The sequence below is a fragment of the Strongylocentrotus purpuratus genome, unplaced genomic scaffold, assembly GCF_000002235.5.
Source record: "Strongylocentrotus purpuratus isolate Spur 01 unplaced genomic scaffold, Spur_5.0 spur5_scaffold_6, whole genome shotgun sequence".
Lineage (NCBI taxonomy): Eukaryota > Metazoa > Echinodermata > Echinoidea > Camarodonta > Strongylocentrotidae > Strongylocentrotus > Strongylocentrotus purpuratus.
The window spans coordinates 57,244,431-57,257,580 of NW_022145612.1; positions in this window are offsets into that span (position 1 = coordinate 57,244,431).

A 13,150-nucleotide genomic window follows, 5' to 3' on the forward strand; every position below is an offset into this window, starting at 1 on the left:
TATAATTGAATGCAAAAGTTTGTGCACAATTGTGAAATTTTTTGTTTAATTAAAGCTATTTGCTATCCAGCTTGGTGAGTTCCACAGATGTCTTTGCTCTTACATGCCCACTCAATAATGCAAGATAACAAATCTTGCTTGACAAAATAGTAGGCCTATATATAAAATATCTGCATTCTTGTTTGATTATAAAAACATGTAACATACCTTGACCATGGCCATTACAAATAGACCATTTGTTAAGAATGGTCAAAGGTATATAAGACTGACTATGGGTCCAAGGTTAATTGGGTATACATGTACCTACTTCCTTGAAGTTAGCTCTGAAGGTCATGTGACTTCTTAAAGTGTATTCCTTCAATCACAAATATTTTTGACAATATTTCAGACTTTATACTAATAGTTTGTAAAGTCTTGACTCTTCAGAGAGTTGAAATATAGTCTGCTAAGAGCCAGAAGGGCATTATGTTAAACATTTTCTTAAGAGTTAATACCTTTCTAACTCTCAGTAGACAAACTGCCATTTCAAATGCTAAAGGTATTCCACTGGAAGAAATTAAAGTTAGGAATAAGTTCAAAGGCCGGGACTCATTAATTCCTTACATAAACATAACTTTTTCAAAGTTTGTGGAACAGAAATAAGAAATTCCTTTGTATTATGGTTTACATGGCCCTGACTATATTGTATCTGTAAATACTTATTTAGATATATTGTGAGAATTTTGACGAAGGATAAATATTTCTGCAAATTGACAGAAATGTTGTTTGTCAGGCAGTCCATACTGCCTTGCAATAATCAATTTGATAAATTGCATTACAATACTCAATTTCTTCACGACATGTAATCTGGCCAAAATTGAGTTTGAGCGAATTCCACATGCCATATGGACCTCATTACAATTGCAAATAATCCTTATTTTTATCGACAAACCAATGGAAAGGGTTTGTCAGTTTGAAATTTAAGAATAGGGCCTACTGGACAAAATTCAACATTTTTTTTATTGATATTTGTTTTGTAGATTTGTGGCAGCTCGATTTGGGTTTGTAGTTCAAGGTTGAAGTTTTGTTTAACAACTATGCAAAGAAATGTAATCCAAAACACTGTACTTTAGTTTTAGACAAGTAAAATGTGATGTACTATGTTTAGTTAGAAACTAAATTAACATTTTCAGTAAGCTGGAATAACTAAAAGAGAATTGGGCCAAAGAATGAAAGCTATGCTGTAATACATAAAGTCGTTGAGAAAATGGTAACACAATTGAATGTTTACAACAAAATAAATAGAGAGTAGAAACAGAAAGTGTAATACCAGACAAGGAAAAGATACAGAGAGAAAGAGAGATAGAGAGAGAGAGAGAGAGAGAGGGGGGGGGGCAGAGAAAGGGAGAGAGGAAAAAGGGAGAAACTAGATGGAATTCGACTGCGCGCAGTCGAAAATGATGCCTCCGTCATAGAGCAATTTTACAAACCAAAACAGAAGAAATTTTTCAAATTCAAGTTCAATTGTAATCCATTAACAGGTTCTCAGAATATCGTGATTACAAACAATTTCTCATATACATATATGACCCATTGAACTTTGACCTCATGATCCTAATATCTACTCAGCTCATTGGCTCTGCAAGATATCCAGAGTTAAATAGTAATCCATCTGTCAGTTCTAATGAGAATGCGTTCACAAGCTATTTTTGCATACATAATGAGCCCATGACCTTGGACCTTATGAACCAAGAATCTACACAGTTCATTGGCTCTGCAAGATACATAAATGATCTAAGTTTGGCAGGAATCCATCAATCTGTTCTAATGATAACGCGATCACAAGCTGTTTTTGCATACATAATGGGCGCTGTGACCTTTGACCTTTGACCTCGTTACCCAAAATCTAATAAGTTCATCGGCTCTGCAAGTAACATACATGACCTAAGTTTGGCAGGAATCCATCAATCGGTTCTTGAGATAACGCGATCACAAGCTGTTTTTGCATACATAATGAGCCCTGTGACCTTTGACCTTTGACCTCGTGACCCCAAAATCTAATCAGTTCATTGGCTCTGCAAGATACATACATGACCAAAGTTTGGCAGGAATCCATCTATCGGTTCTTCAGATAACGCGATCACGAGCCGTTTTGCATACATAATGAGCCCTGTGACCTTTGACCTTTGACCTCGTGACCCCAAAATCTAATCAGTTCATCGACTCTACAAGATACATACATGACCAAAGTTTGGCAGGAATCCATCCATCGGTTCTTCAGATAACGCGATCACGAGCTGTTTTTGCATACATAATGAGCCCTGTGACCTTTGACCTTTGACCTCGTGACCCCAAAATCTAATCAGTTCATCGACTTTGCTAGATACATATATGACCAAAGTTTGGTAGGAATCCATAGATCCGTTCTTCAGATAACGTGATCACGAGAACGGGACGTACGTACAGACGTACGTACAGACGTACGGACGGACGGACGGACGGACGGACGGACGGACAACCCGAAAACATAATGCCTCCGGCTACTTCGTAACGGAGGCATAAAAAGGAGAGGGAGTGTGTATGTGTGTGTGTGTGTGAGAGAGAGAGAGAGAGAGACAGACAGACCAAGACAGAGGGAGGGAGGAGAGAGAGAATGCATTAAATAATTAACAGAAAGAAAAGAGCACAGAGCAAGAAAACAAGTATGGAGTGACTTCTGACCATGATCAGCGCAATCTTCACTGTTCGCTGTTTTATGAATGAAATTAAACTCCCAATTCATTCTGTCAGCATATTCTCATTATCCCTAAATTACTGGTAAAATGTTCAAAGCAGAGATCAGTCTAGAATAGAACTCCTGTTCAGCTTGGTCTATGAAGAAGAACTAATTAAACTTTAATCATTTCCTTCAGGTCTTCTAAGAGTACAGCTAACATCCATCATTGATTAAAAATATGATTTGGCTTAAAAGTAATCTCAGGTGTCATACAAAAAGTCTGAAATTGTAATTAAAATGATGTGATCATTTTGCCGTTAAATAAATTCTTTGAAATGCATCACTTATTAAATACTTCTGATATGATTATTTTACCACAAATACATCCAATGATATTTACTACTCCAGGTAATACTACATCGATACACTATGATACATTAATTCTATGATTCTAGATGAATGCTAAACAAGCAATATATCAAGGCTGGAAAATAAAAGTGATAATGCAGCTTTAAGTTCCAGAAAAACAAGACAAATAATTGAGAAAAATATCAAAGAAACAGATCACATAATCAGGTGATCTGTTTTTCATCCTATCTGTCATTTTATTTTTATCTGGGTCATTTTATCGGTCATCCAAAATAAACATAAGATCAAATGGTGCATACTTACACCCCTAGGTGGGCGAGTTGACAGTGCCCATTTTAAGGAATTATGTCTGAAGGGTTGTGACAGAGATAGAAGGCGTTGGTTGGTGTTTGGGACAGTCAAAACGCATTCTATATGTTATCTTCAGAGTATCTTGCCTTTGTTGGATTAAAAAATAATTATTAAAAAAGGAGGGGAAAAGGAATACAAATTGAATAGGGAGGGGGCTACTAAACAAAATTTCATCCAAGAAGCTTGAGTTTTATTTTCCATTCGATGCTAAAACTTGACCATTACACACAACCAAAGAAATCATGTGTTTATAAGATTATGACTTTAAAAGTGAACAGTGTTATTGGGGAGAAGCAAGAGCGTAAAGGTGCAATAAATGCATCAAAACGTCTTTAAAATATCCTTGAGATTATCTTTATTATTAAACATTTCGGAAATATTATATATATATATATATGGTCAATAACACTTGAATCTTGAAATTTGAATACAAATTTGGAGGAAAAAAAAAATTGAATTGTGTTTTAGTAAGTCACTTACAGATAAAGGGATGCGTTGTTCTTTCCATAATCATCCCTGCATGTTGCAATCCTCTGGACAAAGTCGTATTATAAATTACAATTTTCTGCGGGGGAGTGTGAATGCTTCAGTATAACAGCCAATAAAATAACTAAACACCCACTGATACATACAAATCATTTTCATTGCCTAAATGGATAAATAAATATGCAATTCTGGACCAAGATCAAAACACATTTCTTTAAACTGTCACATGACAAGATGCAAGTAGTCTGCATTTTCTCACACTTCACTTTTATATAAATATAAGATTTCTCTTAAATCTTTCACAGATCATCATCCTTTTGAAGCATTCTTCTTGGATAAATTTTGAAGAAAATGGAATTAGCGTTATTTGGATTAGCCTTTAAGAATATGAAAAAGTATGACTCATTATCAAAGAAATAAGAGATTTAAAAAAAAAAAAATGTTTATGAATGACAAATGATAAAAGACAGACACAGAGACATTACAAAACAGTTCTCAGTCGTCTACCAAAATAGTTTGATGATTGTACAAACAATTAAGGGAATAAAAGCCCAATCCATTCATGTTTGAATGATACAAATTTGTGTTTTCTTTTAGTGTGAACCTTTGGGAATCATATGAATGGATCCGTCATGTTTAGAAATACCCATTTTTTAAATTTTTGAAAATATTCATGGCCTATGAAATTTAATTAATAATAATAAATTACATTTATATAGCGCTTAATACAAAGTTTCTAAGCGCTTAACAAAAATAAAACTAAAGTAATGTTAACCTACAAATTACAAAAATATAATACATGATACATAATTATAATAACAAATTCCTAACAACAATCATACAATAATAATAGTAAATATTTACATAACGCTTTATAGTTTAATGAACAAAATATGATTACATTACATTACATGTTGAACAGATAAGTCTTAAGTTTACTCTTAAATGTTTCTAACGTTGGGGACTCGCGTATTTCATGGGGAAGATTGTTCCAAAGTTGGGGGGCACAGACAGAAAAGGCACGATTTCCATAGCGGGTGTGGGTGCGAGGGCCTGGGGCCAGATGAAGATGTGCTATGGATGATGATCGGAGACGCATAGATGAAGTACAGGTTTTAGGAGTGATGAGTGCCGAGAGATATGAGGGAGCAAGTTTGTGAAAGGCCTTGTATGTAAGCATGAGAATCTTGAATTTGAATTTGATATTTGAGATCTACTTCTTTTTTGTAATATCTTTTAATTTTGTTTTAAGTATCACACATGTTCCCCTTAGTTGCACATGGCATGAATCTCTCCATATCATGATTTTAATAACCAAAAAGATTTTTAAAATTGTTTAGTTGGTGCGCAGCTTTGAGCACATAAAATGTTAATTTAGAGCAAACATAAGCTGAAATTGTTTAATAAAGGTGGGGGAGGAGAGGTTAAAACAAGCAGAGAAACCAGATAAAATGGATATCTTTGGGGAAATAAAGACACATAAATTTGGATTGTCACATATGCTTGGCTCCCCAGATAGAAGTTCAAGGCCATTGCTTGTAAGGAATTTATAGGTTTATTTAGTGACTCGTCAATGTCTTGGATTCTGTTTTGATTTGGCGTTTTGTCACTCCACCCAAATGTTTATACCACTAACAGAGACTCTGCTCCAGTAAATCAATGAATTATGAAGCTGGAACTATACGTCACCATGCCAACATGTTATCTTCATATCAGAAAGAATATTCACTGGACTAATATCCCAACAACTACCCTCTGGACACCAATTCTTGTCCATAAGGGAAAATTGTTAATAACACTAATAATAGGTAGGGCCTCATATTTTTTTCTTTTTTTTGGGGGGGGGGGGATTTTGTCCATATCAGTATAGTCTACCGTTATTGGGAGAATGCCTCATAACATTTGGGGCAGGCTGCATATATTCATGTAATTAAAATGTGCTCTGTATGGCACATTTGAATTGCATGAATCTATTATAGAAAGAACAAAAAAAGAATGGTTGTCATAAAAACATACAATACTTTTCTTTTTTACACAATCCTTTTAATCTACAATATGATGATGGGAGGTGTAAACAAAAACCCATTAAAGGTAAAGACCAGTATTGGAAACGCCCCAATTTCAAAAAATGAAATGGAACCTCTTATTACCAATCATGTGAAAGAATATGTTTTGACTAATACATGATAATAAAAAATTTGCCGGGGAAACTGCCTACTAATTGATATATTTGGTAAATTAGTTTATCTATTGGGATGTGAGAGATAAACGAATGTGTCGTGCACGTGTGTGTAGTCCCATATACATCTTTCTGTGTACAGTGCTTGTAACTTTACAAAGACTGGGCCAAATTTCTTATCATTTTGATGATTCCAGAACCTTGCAATACACACAAATACTTATATGCTAGATGATCAACCTTTTTTGATCGATTCCACAACGTTTCTTTCACAATGCAATCGCATGACTTTAAGTATGTTGACACCCAGACAAAGACATAGTGCAAAAATCAAACCCTTCTCCTGTACCCCTTTATGCAAGTTCTATCCTAGAAAAATAAGGTCAAAGGAGCACTGCTGGGGGTCTACTTGACCTTCATAGCACAGACTTAATGGATTTAGCTTTGTAGCTCTTTCTGCTTAGCCCTTAAAAGCCTGAGATTAACCTAGATTTCATATATTCAAGAGAGGTGAAAAGTATCTTCTTCCTTCAAAAAAACACTCTCAGATGATATATAATGATTGTCAGACAGGGGCCCTTATATCTTTATATGTGGAGCAGTGCAATCGTCAGAACTGGGATATATCCCCCAAACCCCTATACTCGTCTGAGGGGTAAATTACAAAGAGTGATTTGTTTACAGGATTTTATTCAGGTAAAGAAACAGGTCATGGGTGAAATGAGCCTGCATTGAGTAGGGGCTCCTTTGGGTGAAAGAAGAGTACTAGCAATGTTTTTCTGTATGATGTCTCCATCAGTATTTGAGATGAGGCAGGAACCTAAAATGGCTGACATCATGATATCATTTATTGAGAGCCAGAAGGGCATTAGCTCAACTTCAGTGTCCGTTTTTACTTCAAACAGGGGCACAACAAGATTGAGGGAACTGGGGGGGGGGGGGGGGAATTTAATACTCTGCTTTGGGTTTTCTTAGAAAAGGTGTGGCTAACTTGTAGGCAAATCTTGTCTCATCCCCCCTCCACCCTCTTTTCAAATAGTCTAGCCATATCCCAAACAAAGAACAATGTCTTGTGTCTCTTATATAAATCAGTGCAAAGTTTACACTTCACCCTGACAGTGAAAAATATACAAATTTAATAGAAAAATGAATAACACAAAATTACATAATGAAACAGGCATATTGGGGCACTGTTCTTGAATATAATAAAGAATCAATACTTGCCATGTGAATATATTTTAGTATGAGAATGTACATCCCTCACAATGAATATATTAGAAATACATGTTCCCACCCATGATATTGACCTCTTCATTTGTCTTTATTGGGCCCCATATCTTCAAGGAATGATGGTGGGAGGGGGGGGGGGGGGTCATAATCTGCCTGTAATTCATTCAACCTGTCTCACCCACAGAAACATTCCTACACATCACAACAATTAGGAGATTAATACTCTTAAGGATTATTAATATACGTGGGACTACCTGCTCCCCCGATTGATTCCGTAGGCGTTCCCTGACCCTTCACATAAACAATCCTCACTCAGGTATGCACTTCAGAAGAGAAAGGGGAAGACATTCCTAAGATTTCTGGGATTCTTCAGGCTTGACAAGACAGCATTTAGAGTCTGGGTGGAGTCCATCCAAAACTGACAAACAAGAACCCAGGGAGTACATCCAACCAGACACCTGACATCTATTTATTTGTACATATGTTTGTAATATATATCTCACAAACTCAACTACCACTGCAAAGACAAATCCTTCTCTTTTGTCGTTGTCGCTGAATTATATCCGGACTCTATAACAAGTTTGTATTTTTCTTGGACAAGCTTTACACGCAAGGCCTGTCAAAACACATTCCTCAGATCACTCCCAATCCAAAATAGCCATATTTCTTGGAGCTAGGAGATAAACTATATATTTCAATATTTTGATTTGTGGTTTCACAACCCAGCAGGAAGCTGATTTGAACTGTCTCTTTGCTGATTTCATTTTCAATTTCATACTATATTCCTTTGGGGAATTTTTATGGCTATTCCTTTCTTTGTTATGGTTGTCTTTTTTGACTTTGCTTGACCCTGTAGGTTCCGGGTCCTTTTGCTCCATTGTCACAGAACTTTCTGGAGTCTTTGTCAAATCTTGTAATCTCAATTTCTAATTCTGGTCAAGCATTGTCAAATACAAGAGTAAGGGTTTACAGTTTTCACAAGTACCTTTGAAATATAAGCAAAAGATGTAGTACCCTTTCATTTTAGAAATAAAAAATATATAAAAACCCCAAAATATATCCAATCTAGGAACAGAATGTGACAAAGGTCCTGTATGTACAGACATTCCAGCAATGAAGACCAACAGGTAGTTTCTATTGATATATCATTCTATACTATCAACCTCATATGATGAACATATGACAACAAAAGACACACTCACACAAAATAGATAAACATATACTAAGATACAGAGTGAAAGAAAGCAAAGCGCATCAGTTATAGCAATGTATCAAAGAGTGATTATTGGAGGAAAGCATGTAATAAACAATATGTTTTTTCAAGCTGATTAAGTTGACAAAATACTGTCAGTAAAATTGTCTCTTTTTCTGATTTGATGAACGGAAGGTAATGAAAAGTAACAGTACACACATATGTATCCTTTAAGTAGAATAAAAATAAGGAAATACATGGTTCACCATCCAAGGTTGTTATCTGAATTATGTTTTCATTCCAAATAAAAACATTTCCCTTTCAAAACTTTGACATTTTGCCAAGTCCTTGATGATTAATGAATGAAAGAAAAAAAGCCATTCTAAACTGTTCAAACAAGTGTGATATAGGACTAACAGTATTGTACCATTTGCAGGGTGGTACCCAAATACTTTGTTAGGAGAGGGGCAAAGGGGCTCTCCCTGATGCCACACCCACTTATTTGGCTTCATGTGAGGATAGCTTGTGAGACCACAGCCTACTGGTACAAGTAAAGTTCATAAGACTGACAATGTTAGTCTCAGGAATCCTCAGATTAGTTTTCATAAGGCCTGCTAGACCCACTTGTAATTGGTCTTGTGGCCGGTTCATGAGACCAACATTGGCAGATTCAGGGGCTGTTGTATTACAGAAGATCTAGGCCTATCCCTTTATGTTGTGTTATTTGTAAGGTTTTCAACACAAAGATTTTGTAACCTCAGAATTCCTGTTCTCAAAAACAAACAAAAATGTAGACATAAACAAATTATGAAATGAATAATAAATGACATTATACTAAAAGGTGTACACGTTTGTGCATATACCCATTATTATCATCAAATGGTGAAACATACATGAGAGGTGTGGAGAGCTTTTAAAAGAAAAGTGCATAAACTTTTGGTCCCAACTCAGCACAAATCCTCTCATGTATCCAGATCAAAATCTTTTCCAGAGGGGCTAAAATAGATCTACTTTCTCTTATCCTCCCTGAGGAGGAAATATCAAGGAACTTTCATCCTTCCTTATGACAATTTCCCCTTCAAATTTTATTCTTCAAATGTTCCCAAAACAAACGATTTATGAATCCGATCCGAGATACGTGATGCTCAGGAATAATGCAAGGGTGACTGAAAGTGATGTTTCTGAACATGAGTTTATCCTGGGTTGGCTCCGCTCTTCCTGATCATGTCAAAACTGATCAGAAATAAAATAGGGGGGGGGGGGGCTTTATTGATCTAAGATAGGGCACGTGCGTAGTTTCATGATGAAATGGATAAAAGAATGCTTTTACATCATCATATTTGTCTTTCTTCATCTTTCATTCCTTAGAGATCCTTTGAGATGAATGATAAGATATTTTATGACATCTTAAAACTTTGTGTCAAAGTAGATACCCTTATCATCACTCTTCAGATGTTTAGGCAAAGATTGCATCACATTCTATTGTATCTTTTTCTCTTCTTAGAATGTCTGCCTATATTCAAATGTATTCACACAACTTCATAATACAGGTATGTGACTTGTGTGCCTGCATGTTTTAATACCAAAATAAGGCATTTACTAATAAAGTTGTCAGCTTATAATGACCTGAATCTTCAGTCCATATTTCTTTCTGAACAATTATAAGAAGTGTTTTAGATCATCAATGGTCAACTGTTTTACGCCATTGCCCTCTAAACGTCCACTTGTTACAACAGAGATGGCTAAGGTTAGACATCTCAAATCAGTTCATACTTGCAATTACAACTTTTTGGTGATGTCATTGATTTGAAATTGATCACTGATGGATTATAACTAATGCTTCTAGTACATCCTCTATGTTATTTTTACAATGTAGATGATAGATGTAAGAGAAACAGTGTACAAATTTGCCAATTACGGAAGAACATTCCTGAGCGTACAACCACGGAGGAAAGGAAGTGATGCTGGAATGTAAACTCTGGAGCAAACAAGCCAAAGGGGGTTTGGATGTCGAACATAACGACAAGTGACAGGCAGGGCGAGAGCATTGCCTTGCCAATGTCACGGCCAGGGTATTAAAGGCACTTCACCCTAACACCCAGCAACTCATTCCTGCACGAAGATATTCTCCCTTCTGTCATCCCCTTGACTAATGCAATCATAATCATATTCTTGGGCCTGCTCTCTATCCCTCTGTGGCGCTGACAAGTGGCACGATTTCCGCCTCCCGCCAAACCGGTTTGCACTTTCCTGGAGCCCCCTTATCATTTTCAATCGTGTTTAAGAACATGAATTTCAATGTATTTTGACTAAATTGTTCAAACTTTAATGTTTGAATAAGATGTTGTCCCATCAGGGGGCTAATGTGTTCTTTTAAGATAAAGTACTTCCCCAATGGGAGTGGGGTATTTTTTTCAGGTGGAATTATATACCCTTCAGGCTGAACTTGACTGATTATATTTAGATTGAGAAATCTGTTTATAAGGGATACATAAATAATAATAATAATGACATTTAGGTACCCATTTACCTTGCCTGGATTAAGTGTGCCAAATGTATATTAATGTCTTGCCAAAGGACATTAGTGCAGCGGCGGGACTCGAACCACGGACCTTGTGATCCACAGTCTGGTGACATATCCACTCGACCACGACACAACCTCTACAATGTTGATTTGTAGTTACACAAGAGATATGATTTGAGCACCATTCCTGATCATGAATAAGCCTATTTGTAAATTTCACACCAACCATTTTCTGAATTTCCATCTAATAACTTGAATAATTGAAAAAATATTTAATATATCAGTGTGATTGGGGATTGGCAATAGTACTCTTTAATTCTTCCCATTGATGCCTACACCCAAATCAGTCATATGTTGCATCATTTCCACTTCCCATTAACATATTAGTATTAAGAACAGGCTGTGGACTCATTTTAGGGTTAGCCTTATGGGTAAACGACTTAGTAAAATACAGGGATTTATCATGGTCACAAGAAAATTTGAACATTGCAAATTATCCAATGTGATTGAAGGGATACTTGCTCATTGAACCCAAAACAATTACAAACACCACATCATGTGACACTGTGAATATTCTATTTCTGTGGGTCTTCAAATATACTTCTTCAGATTCTAATTAAAATAAATTGAAATTAGGACTCTGACCATTTTGACCCCAATCCTCCCACATTGAAAAGAGGCCTTTGATTATATCCATGAAAATGGGACAATAGCATCATTAAAAAAAAACAATATGTTCTGATTTCTTGCACAATAATTTAGTGTGGTAGCACTGCAAAGTCATGATGACATAGTCAAAGAAACCAAAGCTATGAAAATTGAAATAATGAACAACCATACCAGTATTTATGAGATCAGCAGCTGCAGCTAAACTTGCAAAAGAGCTAAAAAGTGAGACTTATACATTTAGTTAAAAGACACACAAGTTTATTTATATTTCATCACATTGGTAGAATGAAAGGAAGGAAGGAAGGAAAAACATACGGAAGGTATTTTGTCACATCACTGCATTCTAAAAAAAATCACAGATGGGAATTTATTGGATTGGCCTCATTTAAAAGTGTATTCAATGGATACATTGTATTAGGGGCACTTCTGGAAGATATACTCGCTATTTGGAGAAGCATCTCTTGGGTTATAGGTTTTTTTATATTCATTAAGAGAAATGTTCCGAAAACAGTGAAATTTCAGACGGATACACATATATCCACCACAAAAACCACAACAAAATAACTGTGGTGCTATCGTGTTCATGACAATTTGGAAAACATGTCTTCCTCAATGCTACATGGATTTACCTTGCATTTAAGCAAATCTTGAGTCAGGTAATGGATTACCGGTACATGGCAAAAGAAAAAAATTTGTAGTAATTATAAATTGTATATCTTGCAGCAGATGAGTTGTTTGGACCTACAAAATATGAAGAGAAAAAATTACCCCAAAATACTGAAAATGAACATGACTTCCATATCAACTTTGCTCCGTTCTAAGCTAAAAAACAGTAGTCTCTTTAATGTTCAATGCTACTTGCATTCGCTTACATATATATTTTCCATCATTACACAAACTCAATATAACTTTTCTTTGTGCCCATATTTCAAACAAATTTCAAAGGAAAATTTTGAATTTAAAAAGTAAAACAAGTACTTAACATATTTTCTCAAATACAGGTAACACTTCTTTTTCTTCAGCTGCTTCAAAAAGTGACCCCCTTTCAAGAAAAGAAGTAGATTCATGAATTTGTATGAAGCTTTTTATGAAGGTCTTATAGTAGATGAGGAATTTATATCAAATCTGTGAGAAACAAAATGTGACTTGTTTATTATTTGTGAAGGTATCATAGAAACTCAAAAAAAAAAACCCACACAGGTCATGAAACAATACAAGCTCCACTTCCCAGAAGTGTAAGGGAGAGTGGGAATTAAAAGCCTAATATGGAATCCCACATTGGTATCACATACAGTAATAACAACAATACACCAATGACAGAACAGAGTTGTACAGGAAAGAGGTGTGGCCTACTGATAAGAAGTGAGCACTGAGCCATTACTGCTTCTGATTGGTCAAAGCAACAAGGCACTGCTCACAGATACTCCTCCTACATTACCCTATATGGCATTGAGG